Below are 17,294 nucleotides of genomic sequence, written 5' to 3'. Positions count from 1 at the left end.
TGCTGGGGTGCCACCGCCCCTCCCGCCCGAGCCGTGATGTCACCGCCGCCAGGCGGAGAGAGGGTGGGGAGGGGCAGGCGCCCACCGGCCACCACTGCGGCGGTCCCGCCTTCCGCGGGGTGGGCGGGGCCCTATCTTTGAGGTCCATGCAGGGAGCGTCCTCGTCTTAGTGAGGGCAATGCTGGGTGACCTTTTCTTTGGCGGAAGACCTGCTAAGCCCCTGGGGTGCCGCCATGCTATTCCCCCCTTTCACACACACACACACACACACACACACACACCACACACACACACACACACACACACACACCACACACACACACACACACACACACACACACACCACACACACACACACACACACACACACACACACACACACACACCTCAAGACACACACACACACACACACACACACACACACTCAAGACACTCTGGCTTGAGGTGTTGAAACCTTTTTGCCTTTGCTGTCACAGACACACACACACACATCCTGTAACCTCAGTGGCTTACAGGTCATGCTGATGCACCCAGGGCTAGGAAGAATACAGGTTTTCCTGGCTTGAGGGAGGGGGATGCATGCTGTGGGGCCCTGGGCAAGTCTCTGCCTTCTTAGGGCTTTCACCACCAGACTTCATGTTGGCAGTACCTGTGAATGCAACCATTTGGAAAGCATACTGGTAGAACACCAGAGGCCCACCTGGAAGCCTGGTACTCCTTCATCTGCCTATCTTCCTCTGAATTCCAAGTACCCTGAGGGTCTGGAGCCCTCAGTCATCTTTTTTCATCCATGCTTGAGTAGCCCTGGAGCCTTCACCCCAGCCAACTGCCAACCAGCCACAGGGCACCCACTGGACACACCAAAGGCCTCAGAACAGCCAGCCCAACTGAGATTCATCTAACTCTCTGCTCCCCTCTCAGCCCAGTCCCAATATTCTTGGAAAAGTAGCTGTGACCCTCAATGGTACAGGGATGAGTCAGGGTGCAGAAAATGGCTATGTCCTTGGCAGTTTTTCTTCATCCCTGGCACCAGGCCTGAAGATGGACACCATGCCAAGGTCACCCTAAACAGACCCTGTAGACTCAGCCCACAGTACAGTGGCTTTGGGCAAAGAAAAAGGGCAACAAAAACAAACATGAGATAAAACGGGTCTGTTGGCCCTGAGCTAGTTTGTTTTCCTAGGAAAGAAGGAGCAGGAGCAATGAGAACCATCTGTGCCTGGGGGGTGAGGAGGCTCAGGCTTGCTGCTGTCCCCACGCCTCCCACTAAGACCACAGGAGCCAGGCCTTGCTCTCACTTGGCTAAGGCAGGGTTGGTGTTGTGGCTGGCCAAGCACCACCCACATTTGCTGGTCTCCAGCCTCGTTGATAGCAGCCAGGGAGGGCTTTGGGCTGCAGGCACTTCTTGGTTGCCCCCAAAGGGCACCATATGCAAGTGGGGGCTGCTGTGGCACTCTCAGTATCAGGCTGGGCTTATCTCCTGGCTTTAGGAGGCCCTTAGAGACATACTGCAGCCATACAATCCCCTGTGGGTACCCAGCTTTGCCAGGGACCAAACCAAGAAGCCCCACTCATATGCCACAGGGTTCTGGAGATGACAGGATGTGTGAACCACAGCATTCTCGCTAAGGACAAATTTCCTTTTTCCTTGAGGCAGGGGTGGGGGATACAGGTTGTGAGGGCCCAGATTTGCAGGGATTCTCTGAAGCAGGCTCTGTGTCAGAAAGACCTGACCTTGAAGACTACCTCTGCCCCTACTGACCAGGAACAAGCTGCTTTCTCTAAATTTCAGTTCTGTCACCTGCAAAGAGACCAACCTGTCCCAGCCTGTGTAGTCCTTATGGTTCCTGGTATACAATGTGCACTTATGGCATCAGAAAACTGTTACAATTGTACTGGACTTGGGGAACTCCTGCAGTCACTTCTGGCATACACTCACCACACAGGCAGGGTAGCTTCTCCCATCAGGGACCTTTTCAGGTAGAATGTGATAAAGGTAAGCATGAAGTAATAGGCCTAACTTAGAGGACACTCATGGGAAAGGGCAAGATGGGCCTAGGGAGGAGGGACCCTTGGGGTATCAACACACGTCTCTGCCTGTCTCCTGCTAGCTCTGAATACCCCCTCCCATATCTGCTCAGTGTGAAAAAGAGCTCCATCCTCTCACCCCTGCCCCACCACTGTTCCCCTGCCTAGATGCAGCTAGGAACCTGGTTACCTCCACCTGTAAAGTCTCTGGAGCAGCTAAATGGAGAATTCGGCCTCATCCCTAATGGTTGTATTTCCTCCCTGTGGAACATTGGAGGGAAGAAAATGATTTCCCATTTGAGCATAGCCAATAGCTATCCTACTGGTGCTGGGCAAGGGTGGATGATGGGTGGCTTTGTCATCTCCCCATGTCAGGTGAGTGCCAAGGGGTTCATGTCAGCTCCAGTCACCATCATATACCAGATGACTTCCTGTGGTCACCTGATGGCCTGTGACATGCACAAGGTGGCAGTAGTGACTCATTCCAGGTCATCTGCCTGGGCTCTGGAGACACAAGGCAAAGCTTGGGTTTCTCAGGCCTAAACTTCACCTTGTCCTGGACCTGTCTCCTGGATCAGGAGTGGATTTGAATAACTCTGCAATGGGTGTCTAAACCCTGCCTTCCACCTGCTGCTTCCTCAGCACCCCTGCCCCCCAGGAGAGCTGTTTCTGCAGGGCCTTAAGGGGGCCTCGGCCATCCTAGAGGTCATTAGCTGTGGTACCAAGTCCAAGTGTATCTGAGGACAATGGCACCTAGATAGCCTCTGCCACGTATTCCAAACTGATGTATGAGAGAGACAGGAAGACAGAAGGGGAGAAGAAAGGAGGCAAGTAGGGGAAGGAAGAGGGAGAGAGCCAGACTCACCTGTAAGAAACTGTGCCCAGCACAACCGAAATAGCTCAGTTGGGAGAGCGTTAGACTGAAGAAACTGTGCTCAGCTTTACCCTGGTCTCCAAATAAGTTCACTGGTCTGAGAAGACTTGTTTTGTTTTGTTTTGTTGTTGTTGTTTTGTTTTGTTTTAGATGTGCATGTGAATTCCTCTTTTCTGTCCTGATTGAACACATCCTCCCATGACAGAATCATCCACTGATGTTCCGTTGGGGGGCTTCAAAGCCTTGGAGAGTGGAGTAGCAAGTAGATGGATCTATGTAATTTTCCCATAGGAGCCAAGAAGGAAACCATTGAGCCTTAGGGAGATGACATACACACAGACACACGTAGGGAAATAGCTCCAGGTCCACGTGAGGCTGAATGCCATTGTCAGCCAGCATGAGCTACCTGGCCACACAACATTCCTGGGGCACTCACCGACTGTTGCAAGCTTTGTCACCCAGGTTGTCCCTGGGGCCTGCAGGAGCAGGTGGAACACGCAGGAAGTGGGCACACACTTCCTCATTGTCTATGGGTCTCATCCTTGTCCTGCTTCCCGCCCATCTATGCCCCACTAGGCCTCACAGACAAGTGACATGAATGTGCCAGGGAGTAACACACAGAGATGTACTCACCAGGGCTTGTAGGTGCCTGGCTCATGAGTTGTTTCAGATGCTCCTGGCTCGGGGTGTATGGTGGGAAAGACTTGACAGGTGCCTAAACCCAGCAGAGTTAGGAAGGTGCATCTGCTCTCCCCACAAATCCTGGACAGTCCCTCCATAGCAAACAGAACCCAGTAGGTTCTTCCCTTATACAGGCTCTGGAGCCCCCAGGCTAAAAGTGGGATGGTGGAGTGCAGACTTGAAGCCTATTAGAAGTGGGATTGTGTAATGGAGCTTCACAGTCTTGCTGGCCCTCCTATGTGTGTGGCCACTAATACCACCCAGCTCTTATTCTGACCGCCCCCAGAACCTTGAGATGGTGATGTGATGGATAGTTGTGAGCCTAGCCTTTAATGGCTGAGCTATCCCTCCAGCCCGATGTGATGGATAGTAAGTACTCATTAAATGTGACCAGGAAGAGGCATATGGTTGCTCCAGGGCTGGTGAAGTCAAGGACCACAAACTGGGTGACTTAAAATAGATACTTAGGTCTCCATAGTGTTGGGGCTAGATGCCCCAAGTCTAGACGGCAGCAGGACCTGCTCCGCACAATGTGTGCTTGCCCAGGGCATGCTCCTTCCAGAGACTTAGAGCAGAAACTGTCTTCATCAGGTACAGTCTGGGGCTCTGCCGACATTCCTGGGCTTGTGGCCCCACCCCCCATGTGGTCTTCTTTTCTCTTTGTGTCTTGCAAGAACATATGTCTTTGCATTTAGGGCCAACAAAACCCAGGATGATCTTACATCTGCAAACACCTTTCTCCAAATAGATCACATTCACAGAATCAGGGAGTGTCTTCGGAGGCGGTGCCATTCAGCCACTACACCCACTGCTTAGTCCATTCATCTACATTGGCTATTATAGAACTTGGGTCGTGTAGCACCTGCCAATATGTATCTTTTTTATTTTTTCCCTTACACTATACTGTTATTCTTATCCATGTTGGGATCAAATCAATACAACTTGATTTGATAGTATTAAGAGGACCTGGAGCAGCCAGGCAGTGGTGGCACACACCTTTAATCCCAGCACTTGGTAGGCAGAGGAAGTTGGATCTCTGTTGGGTTCAAAGCCAGCCAAGTCTACAGAGTGAGTTCCAGGACAGCCTCCAAAAGCTACAGAGAACCCTGTCTCGAAAAACAAAACAAACAAACAAACAAAACAAGGGGGACCTGGAGCTGGAGAGATAGATCGGCAGTTAAGAGAACTGGCTGCTCTTTCAGAGGACCTGGGACAGTTCTCACACCCACATGGAAGCTCACAACCATCTATGACTTCAGTCCCAGGGATCCAATGTCTACTTTTGGTCTCCATGGGCAATGCACACACATGTTGCACATACATGCATCCATCCACATACAATAAAAATAAAGGAAGAGATGGGGATTGTGGGATATGACTGAGTCAGGAGGGATCTCTCCCTATCAATACAATTTAGCCACTCCACTAAAGTATTCAGGGGAGCCAGCCATCGTTTGCCTTTTACCCTTCAGCTTTCACCACATGAGCACAGCAAGAAGGTGGCATGTTGGAAGCAGAGAGTAGCTCTTGCCAGACACCAAATCTGCCAGCATCCTAAACTCAGCTGTCTCAGTCTCTAGAATAGTAGGAAGCAGACTCGAGTTGTATGTAGATTGTATAGTCTGAGGCATTTTGTTACAGCAGCTGAAATGGACAGACTCATCAGTCTGAACAAAAATAATAGGGGCCATCTTCTGCACTTCTTGTGGGTGTCTGCTGTGTTTGCACAGCCAGGCCCTTCGGGTGCATCTGAGGCTGGCTCCACCTGACTCTGTGGGGGCAGAACTGTACATTCCAGACTATAGCAGCTCCCAGCACAGGGCTGATGTGCAAACACTCACTGAGCATAGAGCCAGTCTTTCTGTTTGGACAGTGCCCTGTATGGAATGTAGAAACTATTGTCTCTGCTGTCCCTGAGCTGTGGGGGCAGATTCCTGGACTTAGCATCAGTGCCACAACTGGGATCACTTTTCAACTGTGGCATGAGGATGACCCAAGCATTCTCTCTGTTTCTGTCTCTATCTCTCAAGTCTTGGCCAGGATGTTTGAAATCCTAGGTTGTGTCACTGTGAGAACAGGCTGGGAAATAATCAGAGAGAACAGGGCCATACTAATGTCGTCTATCTGCCAAAGAAAAGTCAACTGTTTATACAACAAAGCTTCAGTTCTTATGGCTTTGTCTATAGCCCCACCTACAGACCCCATTCTGTGGGCTTCGTCTATGAGCTCATCTGTGGGCACAGGGGTTACATCTCCCCCTTGGGGACAGCTTCTCAATTTGATCAAAAAACCTCAGGGAACCTGGACACCTCTAGAGCTACCAGGCTGAGAAACAGGAGTCTTTTGGTTAGGACCCTGGAAAAATTCTGAGAACACAAAATTCTGGTCTTTGGTCCTCCAACAACTGCCCCTCTAATCTCATGTAAGCTCTAGCCTCAGCTGTTTGGAAACGTGGACTACTTTGCCACAACTTGGGAACTTGTGATGGGTGTAGAACAGGGTGGCATGCTCCTGTTGGTGAGGATCCATAGGGATGGCTGAAGGGCTGTTAGCAGGACCAGCATGGTAGGAGACAAGGAGACAAGGTTCTCAGATTGTAGTTGGGATGCCCCTTAGACCTCCCTGTACCTCCAAGACTCAAGCCCCAATGTGCAACTGGCTGTGGACACTCTCCCCTAGTCAAGTGAGACAGGAAACTTCTCAGCTCTTGCATGTGCCATAGAAGGTGCCTGTGTGATGTCCTTCTGACTAGCTAATCTCAGGAAAGAGGACTTGTACCCTATCTTATCTCCAGAGAGTTTCTTTCCACAGTCTATTCTCCTACCCCAGACCTGGTGACCAGCTCTGGCTGTCTTTTTCACAGCGTCCCCCTGGCTCTTTCCTTCAGCCTGTTCTCAAAGTAGAAGTCAAAGTTGGCCAGCTGGCTTGATCTTCAGTTTTCCTCTCACTGTGCTGGGGAATGAGAATGGCACCAGAGGCTCATGTGTTTGAAAATTGATACCCAGTTAGTGGAACTATTTGGGAAAGATGAAGAGGTGTGGCCTTGTTGGATGAGGTGTGTACCTGAAGTGCCTTGGGGGTTTCAAAGACCATTCCCAGTGCCCTCTCTGCATCCTGGTTGCAGATAAAGATGTGAGCTCTCAGTTGTCACTTGGCCATCATGGACGCTAACCCTCTGAAACAAACTAAAGAATCCAATTAAACACTTTTTTTGGGGGGTGGTTTAGAGACAGGGTTTCTCTGTGTAGCTTTGGAGCCTATCCTGGCACTTGCTCTGTAGACCAGGCTGGCCTCAAACTCACAGAGATCCGCCTGCCTCTGCCTCCCAAGTGCTGGGATTAAAGGTGTGCGCCAAATACTGGGCTAAACACTTTTTTTTAAAAAGAGTTGCCTTGGTCATGGTTTTATCACAGCGATCAAGGAATTAAGATGTTCTTCCTGCAGGACCAGGGTACCAAAGCTTATAGTGGGATTCTGCAGCTGGGGAGAGCTGGCTCTTCTTATCATAGAGGAAGACACCCCAGGGCCTAAACCAATTAAAATGTGGATCCAAGTGGAGATGCAGGAGGCTGAGGGCACGCTCTGCTTATCAAGCTTCACCTCCTTTCTGGGAGGCCGGACTGCATGCAAGTGTTGACCTCGACACCCTGGAAGCACCACTGAAATAACAGTAAATTGTTTGTAGAATTTTTGTTTGCTTTTGTTTTTCTGAGACAGAGTTTCTCTGTGTAGCTTTGGAGCCTTATCCTAGAATTCGCTCTGTATACCAGGCTGCCCTCGAACTCACAGAGATCCACCTGCCTCTGCCTCCCAAGTGCTGGGTTTAAAGGTGTAAGCTACCACTGCCTGGCCATTTGTAGTGGTTTTTTTTTAATTAAACTCATTCATTCATTCACACACACAGAGGCTTGTACACTCTGTGTGTGTGTGTGTGTGTGTGTGTGTGTGTGTGTGTGTGTGTGTGTGTGTGCACAGGCAGAGGACAGAGAACAACTTTTGGGAGCTGGTTCTCTTCCATCATGTAGATTCAGGGTATTGAAACTCAGGACCTCAGGCTAGGCAGCAAGCACTGTTCTACCCATCAACCTTGTTTTTCATTTTAGAGACAGGGTCTCTGTAGTCCAACTAGCCTTGAACTTATATCCCATAAGTTGTCCAGTTTGCATTTAAACTATATACTTACAAAGACCAAAGAGAATGGGAGATGGGACAAAATGACCTCCTCCTATAGGTGGAAAGCTGAAAGAGCTCACAGGCTGAGCCATCTCTCCAATCCTCTGGTATCTCTTTTTTATAAGAGCACTGACCCTGGCAGACTGGGACCTCACCCTCAGGATCTTTCCTAATTTTTAATGACTTTCTTGCAACATCAATTTGGAGATACATTCAGACCATCACAGTGTATGAGGTTTCATTGCTCATGTGGGCCCTGAGTTTGGGCTGTGATTCTCCATCTGGAGCTAGACACAAACCCATTCCTGCTGCATTCATGTGTCCATATGCCACTCATACAGAAGCCTGGCAGGCTGTGAGTCTTTTCCTGTGCCAGGTCATGCTCAAAGCTGGACATCTCTGCCACTCTGCAAATGGTCAGAGCATGTCACTTAGTGTGGACTGTGCTGCCTCCATAGTGTGAGCAGGTCACCAAATGCCAATCTTCTCTGTCACCATAGAAGGTGGACTCTGCTGGAGACGGGATGCCCAGCAACACTTCTGACCATTAGCTCTGGAATTGTTAAGGACAGGACCTCAAGGTCTCTGAGTTAGCAGCTCTCATAGCTGGTGAGTGTTAGGCATAGATCTGTCACCTGAGGCCACCACCCTCTTAGTGTGTGTGTTTCACTGAGGCCTCTTGTTCAACTGGCTCAGCAGCATTGCTCATTGAGGAAGCCAGTGGAAATGACACTCAGAAGATTGTCTATGCAGCTGGGACAGGAGAGTGAAGCCTCGTTCTGGGCAGGGCTCTATATATCAGCTGCTTGCAGTGTCATGCTTTGAGAGCAGTATGCCAGATGGGCCAAGCACACACCAGAGCTTGGAGGATGCCTTGGAGCCATGTCAACCTGAGCAACATGGCAACATCAGCCTGGAGGTCATGGTCCGGCTGTTGGGCAGCATTCTCTGTCACTCTCCAATATGGTCTTTTCTAGCAGGGGCAGAATGTAACATAAAAAATAAATGACCCAGAGACAGATATTGGTGTTCAAACTTTAAGCTGAAGATCAGAAAAGCAAAGCAGCTGGTCACTAGCCCTTACTCTACCTCAGAATGAAAGGTAATCCTGGCTCCACCAAACCTCAGACTATAGCCTTTCCTCAGCATGGTTAGAGAATCCTGAGACTTCAATGACTTCCTATCCTCCATGTGGCTGGAGAATGAATGCCTGATATGACCCTGTTCCTGTTTTAAATACCTCTCATGAATCCTGGGATTAAAGATGTGTGATCACAGATGCTGGGATCAAAGGCATCAGCTCTGTTACTCTTCACTCTTATGTAGGCAATGGTGGCTTTGAACTAACAGAGATCTGTCTACCTCTTAATCCCGAGTCTTGGGATTAAAGGTACCACTACTGCCTGATCTCTATAGCTTGAGGCTAACTTTGCTTTCTGAATCCTCAGGCAAGCTTTAATAAATCATAAGTAACATATCACCTCAGCAAGATTGGTGATTAGAGATGTAAAGGGACCTAATGTCCCTGTATCTTTAGGTTCTCAAGGATGGAGAGAAGTCTCCATTGTCCCAAACCATGCTAGGTCGGTTGTGTTTTAATATTTTGACTAGGTGGGGTATGGCTCTGTAGGCTCCCCCTAAACCCTCACTGCACTCATGCCATAGTTCCCCAAAAGACCAGGGTTCCACTACGGGTAGTAAGCCAACTGCCAAGGCTGCCCATGGAGGAATATCATTCCTATTAGCCATCTCCATGACTTCACAGGTTAGACCCTTTGATCTCTACCCTTAAGTATGGCATTTGCAAAATGGCTTTTGGCAGGTAAGCATCACTCTGATGTGTTAGAGTCTTCTCGTCTCCATCATCGTATGTATACAACTTATTAGAGGTGCTGATGTCCTGATTATTGCCATCCATGTGACCTGTATAAATTTTACACAGGTTTTTCTGGACACTTTTTTTTGAGACAGGGTCTCTATAGTCTAGTACCTGCTATGTAGATCAGGCTGACTTTGAACTTTCAAAAATCTTCTTATTTTGTCTCCAAAGTGCTTATATTGTAAGTGTGCACCACCAAGTCCAGCTTTCTTAATTTATGTATGCCTTGAATTTCTCAAAAGCAACCTAGGAGCTGGAAGATCACATGAAATGCCTTCATGTCAGAATTCTATATCTAGCCAACTAACTAATGTTCATATGGAGAATGGGACAAAGACATCATAAGAGCATCCATTCTCATGAAGCCACCAGAATGTGTCCTACCAAAACTTAAGAAGCCAACTAGAAAGAAAAATAGCAAAAAAAAATGAAGCTTTTTCAAAGAAGTATGAGAACCTCAAGAATGACTAGGGTGCAGAAAGATCCTGAGGTACCAGCTCTATGTCTGGGGTAGAGGGCTACAAATCATTGTGGATCAAATCAGAAGATTCTGTAGTATTATAAGCCCTGTGAGCCCCAAACCCTGGGGTCTTAGAAACCCACTCCTTCTGGCCATAGAGCAGGTGAGTGGAGGGTTGTAGAACAATGGTAGGCTTGGGGAAGACAGTTCTGACAATCATTATGGAGATGGCTAGCATAGGTACTGTAGAATGGTTGCTTCTTCCAACCTTGGTGACTCTCATCTTTATGAAGCAGTGGTACTCTTGTGGTCCATAGGAGACTTTGGCCCAGTCTCAGAAATGAAATAAGCAGAAAGTATACTTAGTAGGTCTATGGTGATGAGGCTGCTAACATTCCCTGTGAAAGGACAGTGGAGAGTCACTAGGCCCTCACCTGAGACTCAAGCTACCACTCCTTCCCTCAGAGGCTGCCCATGGTCTTGTGGTCCTAGGCTGATTCAAGATAGGCCTCCTTGGAGGTCCACCTACTCACAAGTCACTCACTTCTGAAGGCAACCCCAGTAAACTCATTAATTTATGTCAAGCTGGATTTGCTAGGATCCTTGTTCTGCTGAAGCCTTCAAGTCACACAACAAGCATGTAAAGTGTCCTGGAGTCAAAGTGAGCCTTTGGACTCTGCACTTGGAGCCTGGAGTCCCTTGACTCTGTTTGCTTGGGAGGAGGCATTGCCTGTTCTGTAGAGATTGTGAGATTCAGGCTTAAGTCTGCTCCAGTTGGGCTTCTGGTTCTCTACAGGGACATCTATGTCCCTGCAGCTACAGGTCAGAGACAATGCAGCAAAGGAGGCAGGAGGCCAGGCCAAGGAGAAAATGATAGGGACCAGAGTAGGAGAGTCTCTGGAGGCATAGGATGGAGTTCTTTTAAAGCTTAGGAGATGAATTAGTCTGGGTGCATTGCCTGTCAATGAAAAGAAATAATTTTATGGAGGCTGGACAAATGACCCAGTAGTTAAGAGCACTGCTGTACCTGCAGAGGACCTGAATTCTATTCCCATTTCCCACATGGTGGCTTACAACCATCCATAACCCCATTTCTGGGGAATCCAACAGGTATGCATGTGGTGTACATACATGTATACATGTAAAAATTTCATACACATAAAGAAAAATCTTTTTTTAAATGTACTTATTTAATGTATGAGTGCTCTAACTACATGTACACCTTTGTGCCAAAAGACAACATCAGATCCCGCTATAGATGGTTGTGAGCCACTATGTGGTTGCTGGGAATCAGACTCAGGACCTCTGGAAAAGCAGCCAGTGCTCTTCACCGCTGAGCCATCTTTCTAGTCCCCAAATAAACTCTTTTTTAAAAAAGAAATAACCTGGTATGCTGTGTGACAGTTTCCTCCTAGATTGAAATGTTCTATCCTGTAGGAAGCTCCTTAACCAGCAAGGTAGACAACTTAAAATAGCTTCAGGAAGTCCCTGAAACTGATCAGATTTACTAGGCCCCTTCCTGCCAGAGTAGGCAATAAAAGCAAGAGTTCTTCTCCGCCTAGCCAAGCTGCAAAGAGTTGAGACTGTTGAGATAAGTCAAGATGCTTGGAAGAGGTTTAAACCAATTGAGTCACTTTCCAACCTGGGATCCTTGTTCTGCTGAAGCCTTCAAGTCACACAACAAGTCTTACAGGTTGAGATGCCTGTAAGACTGTGTGGTGTGTTTCAGGTTTCCTAGCTTTTGTGAACAGTCACCTGCGCTGGTGGGCTTTGGTGACACAGCTATCTGCTAGTCATTTCTGCTCCTTCTGAAATTGAGGCACGGGGTTGAGTCAGCACTGCAGAGAGCCCCAGTGCACCCAGGCAACCCTCTGAGAGGTGCCTCCATCTTGTTTGCTAGTGTGGGGACTTCACCCATGATGATAGAGGTGGGGGATGACTCAGGATCTCCCTCAGGAATTTTGGGTCCTCACAGACTGGCCTCTGTCTTAGTTAAGGTTTCTATGGCTGTGATGAAATATCATGACCAAAGCAACTTGGGGGAAAGTTGTTTATTTGGTTCACATATACTGAATCAGTCAGTCTATTAAGTGAAGCCAAGGCAAGAACTCAAGCTGGGTGGGAACCTGGAGGCAGGAGCTGATGCTGAGGCCATGGAGGGGTACTACTTACTGGCTTGCTCCTCATGGCTTGCTCATTTTGCTGTTTTAGACCCAGGACCACTTGTCCAGGGGTGACACTGCCGACAGTGAGTTGGTCCCTCTCACAATAATCATCATCTTGTTCATTTATTTATTTATTTATTTTCCAGGCAGGGTTTCTCTGTGTAGCTCTGGCCATTCTGGAACTTGCTTTGTAGACCAGGCTAGTCCTGAAATCAGAGATCCACCTGCCTCTGCCTCCTGAGTGCTGGGATTAAAGGCTGCATCACCACTGTCAGACATCAATCATTACTTTTTAAAAATGCCCTACAGGCTTGCCTACAGCTTGATCTTACGGGGTTATTCTCTCAGTTGAGGTTCTCTCTTCGTAGATGACTCTTTGTGTCAAGTTGACATAGAAACCTGCAGCACAGCCTCTGTCCTTAGCCTTTGGGTCAGAGGACTTCTTGTTTTTCTGACATTAAAAGGCAGAATCAGCCTATGTCTGAAAGGGATTGGTATCGGTTCAGGACACCCAAGACCAAGTTCTCAGCACAAAGGAGATTTATTTGCCCCAGAGGGACAAAGGCAGGGAATAAGAGACAAAGACAGGAGACAGGGAACAAGAAGGAGGGGAAGGGAACAAGAGAGATGGGAGGGGTATTTGTTTTGGGGTGGAGGTGGGGACAAAGGATAGAGAGGAGACAGATGTAGCCTGTAGAGAAATGGTGGTTTGTAACTGTGAATGGGAAATCCTGTGTTAGGATGTGTTTAATTTTAATTGGGCATGTTAATTAGGTAAGTCAAAGGGGTCTTCTTCTTCTTCTTCTTCTTCTTCTTCTTCTTCTTCTTCTTCTTCTTTTTCAAGACAGGGTTTCTCTGAGTAGCTTTGGAGCCTATCCTGGCACTCGCTCTGGAGACCAGGCTGGCCTCGAACTCACAGAGATCCGCCTGCCTCTGCCTCCCCAGTGCTGGGATTAAAGGTGTGCGCCACCAACGCCCGGCCTTTTTTCTTCTTTTTTAAAAATAAATTACTTAACATTATTTTATGTGCATTGGTTTAAAATTGTCAGATTCCTTGGAACTGTAGTTAGATAGTTGTGAGCTGCTGTGTGGGTTCTAGGAGAGAACCCTGATCCTCTGGAAGAAAGCCAGTGCTCTTCACTGCTGAGCTATCTCTTCAGCCCTCAAAGGGGGCTCCTGATTGCTGGATTTCAATACTTTGGTAGCTGGACCTTGGTGGTCAGCCTCAGGATGAGTAAATGACCAACTAAGGGTACAGACCTTGGGGGCTAGCTTTAGGAATGTACTCTGTTTTAGCAAGACAGAGGGAATGGGATAAGAGTAAGGCCTGCCATAGCCATGTTTGCCATGCTCGAACTGGCTAGTCTCTCTTCAGTGTCATCCCATCTCCCAGGACCAGCACACCTGAGGCCTGTCCACATGCAGAAATGAACCTTAGATGTTGGGGCTAGGTCTTAAATGATGACTGGGGTGACCCTTGGCAGGTTCCCAGAACTCTAGACCTACAGGCTACAGAAGCCACACTTCCAGGACTGCCTGCCTAGGACCAAAGCAATCTTGAAGGTCTTTCTTCAGACTGTGGGGCCATTAATGGGAAAGCACTGAGCCCCTGTCCCCTTCACTGTCTCCAGGTTCCTTCTAGGGGACAAGGAGTGTCCTGTGTATCCCAGGGGCAAGGCCATCTCCCAACCTTTGCCCAAAACCGTATTTTCATGAACACCCAGAGGAATTTCTTGTTAAAAGTTTGTTTTCGTTTTTGTTTTTTCTTTCCTGGAGTGCTTTTTGGATGAGAAGTTAAATACCTCTTTTTACAAAAGAGGATGGCAGGGACGCTTTGTGCCCTTTGGCACCACCTGCTGGCATAATTGGAAGTTGCAACTGGAGAACACCTTCACCAGACTGCTGTCTGGTGCCCTAAGCAGGGAAAAGAAGTCTAGCCAACAGCTGTGTCCTACACATTAGCACCCCGGCTGAAAGTTCAAAGGTCACAGCCATGGGAAAAATGTAGGTTCTTTACTTCAAAGGCCCAGCATGTGCAGACTAAAAGTGGCAGGGTTTAGGCCGAGCTTGAGCCCAGCTGACTGTCATCCCAACAGCCTCCTGTCACTGTCACAAGGATGCCCACTCCAGCTACAAAAGTGGCTTTGTGGGTTTTGAGTTTGGTATTAATAGACCCAGGAGTCTTGGAACCTTGGGGTCCTTTTGTCTGTCTACCCTCCTGAAAGACTGCCTTGGCTTCTCTCCAGGTTGTTCAGTCAGCCTGAATCCATGGTTCAGAAGCTGTGGGTTAGGCATTCTGGGGTCCTGCAGGCTTTCAAGTCTCCAGGCTGCTGCTGCCAGAGGCCGGGGCTGCAGCAGGCAACATGGACAGGCCATGAGCCAAGTCAACATCAAGAGCCAGGGGGAGCTCTGGGCCAAGCTGAAGATAAATCACCACAGCCTTGGGATAGGGAGCAGTAAGGGCGGAGGGTGCCTCAGGTGTGTACACAACCCTTCCTTCCCCAACTCTTCCTTACCTCCGTTAATGGGGTTGAGAGCCCAGGTGTAAAGCTACACTCTTCCCACAAGCCCACATGGGGCAGCGGCAGATAAGGCACCTGACAGCAAGCTTCCCAGGTGCTATACAGGGATTTGGGGGAGGAGTCAGGGTTTCTCAGGCAACCCTTGTACAGGTCCGCCTTCCTCCCTGCCTCAACCTGGGCTCTCAGATACCCACCTGCCCTCCTGCTCCTAGCCTCTTTCCCTTCCCAACTGGCCTTCCAGTGAGTGAGTACCTGGGAGGGGGTCCTAGCAGATCCCTGCCCAGTCTTCCTCAGGTCTCTAGGGGGTGGGGCAGGATCCCACAGCAGGGTATGGGAGAGGATGGTATGGCAGAGGTGGGCAGGAGGATTAGGCTTCTTAGCTCCCTCAACTTGAAGCAGTCTTACCCTCCATTCTGTAAACTGCTCTTCACTGGGCTCAGGCCCCACTGTTGGGAGCCCCCTGAACTAGATTGTAACATCAGTTAGAGGGCTCTTGGCACTGCCGCTTGGCTGAAAAGTCCTGCTGGAGGGAGGGGCTCTGTGTGTTGACTAAGAAAGCACTGAATGGAAACCCAGAGCTGTGCCTCCCAGACCTTCAGATAGGGGTGACCACAGGCTCTTTTTCAGAGTATGTTCCCTAACCAGGACCTGGCATATTGCAAGGCCCCAGAAGCAGAGCTCTGAGGGCTGGTGGATTCCAGGAAGTCATACGGAAACTGGATCTCTGTTCTTTCTGGTATGACTGTGGGTGAATATACTTCCCTCATGGCTACTAGCAAGGAGCCAGAGCCTGGTGATATGCTGGTGTAGGTCCGAGAACCCCAGATGGTGGCCTGCTGAAGAACTGTTGCTGTCCACAGAAGCTGAGGACTATCAGCAGGGACTGCTGTTGTTGGCTATAAAGGTGGGTCAGAGGGGCAGTACTGTAAGGGCTGGCCGGCCTTCACTTCCTGTTGAACAGGCTTGTGCTGCCAGTGGGTTGGGGTTTCTTCCTGTTGCCTTCACTCTGTAGCATGGGTCTTCAGGCATCCACGTCCTTGGTGGGGCAAGGATAGTGTCTCCTAAGCGTTATCGGGGCTGCTGTATCACAGTTCTTGGTTGCTTAGCAGAGGGGCTTTTCGGGAGCTGGGCTCAAGAGTTGGGATGGAGGAGCACTCCTTGCATCTGTGCCTGCATTTCCTGCCAGCTACCTCCTCTGAGGGGAGGACAGCCATGTGTCCACTCCACTTATCTGCTTCATCTCCATCCTTTCTGCACTCCCATCTGCCCTCCTGAATGGCAGAATCCTTCCCAAATCATTGCCATTGTACTGGCTTGTTTCCACCCTTGCATCTGCCACCTCTGTGTAGCCTTTGTCCCCTGGGGCTCAGATCAAACTGAGGCATCAGTTGGCTTCCCTGGAGGGCAATCTGTGTTGGAACAGGCTGTGGGGCTAGAGAGATAGGCTCACTAGATTTAGAAGTGCACCCAAATCAAACACACCCACCCACCCCAGCCACAGAGCTGTTTGGCCCGTGTGTGTGTGTGTGTGTGTGTGTGTGGTTTCTATGTGCTGTGCATATGATATGCATGTTGTGTATCATGGAAAAGAACTGTGCTTTATACACAGGGTGTTTCTGCCATCTGCCTGTTATTGCCAGCTGGGACCTCCTTTGACCCTCGGAAAGCAAGGTGCTTTTGTTAGAAATCAGAGGCTCCGCTCCTTTTCCTGGCCATCAGCGCTATGGTGTGTTCAGGGTAGGGCTGTGCCAGTTGGAGGTGTTGCTCAGGCTGCAGTCTGGACGGTCATGTTGGCAGTTGGGTGCCATGCCAACGTGAGGACGCCAGACTTGAGTCGAGGTTGCTGTGTGGAGTGCTCTGAGGGATCAAGCCCTAGGGGCCCCCAGGGTAGTGGGTGTGGTGCCCAGCTCCCCTTCATGGTTTACTGACTGCCCCCAGACTGCTCTGGGTTTGCTTTTCCTGGGAGGAGGTGGTGAGAAATAAACAATGGGGCTAATTAGAGTCATTGCAGGTTTCCAGAAGAAAGCCCCTCCCCACCCGCTGCCACCTGCCCACCCAGACTGTAGCCTAAACATAGCATATGCGCAGGCTGTCACAGGGGACTGGGGGGCGGTGCCTCTTGGGCTATGTTGTCGAGTAGTTCTCACTCTTAGCTGTGCCAATGTGCTTCAAGGAGGAAGCAGACAGTGGACTGTGTCCAGGTCTGGGCTCTAGCTTATTTTTAATTATTATTCTATGTGTTCAGCCAGGTGAGCACCTTGTAATCTGTGCATTTCTGACATCCCATGAGGCCTGCTTAAGGCTACTAAGGAGCATATACTTAGGATGAGAGCTCTGAATGACTTGTCTGAGGTCACCGGAGGGAGTCCCCCTTCTGCTGGACAGAAGGCGTGTGACCATTCTGCTGGGTGCTCCTGTCCCTTTCCCTGACAAGAAGCTGCACCTTAAGTGAAGTTCTACATGGTCCCACAGGTGGCTGCTGCTGCTGGTGGTCACAGGGTTCTGGTGGATT

This window comes from Cricetulus griseus, chromosome 6 (genome assembly GCF_003668045.3).
Source record: "Cricetulus griseus strain 17A/GY chromosome 6, alternate assembly CriGri-PICRH-1.0, whole genome shotgun sequence".
NCBI classification, from domain to species: domain Eukaryota; kingdom Metazoa; phylum Chordata; class Mammalia; order Rodentia; family Cricetidae; genus Cricetulus; species Cricetulus griseus.
The sequence above is the reverse complement of the archived record's forward strand: the minus strand, read 5'-3'. Positions refer to the sequence as shown.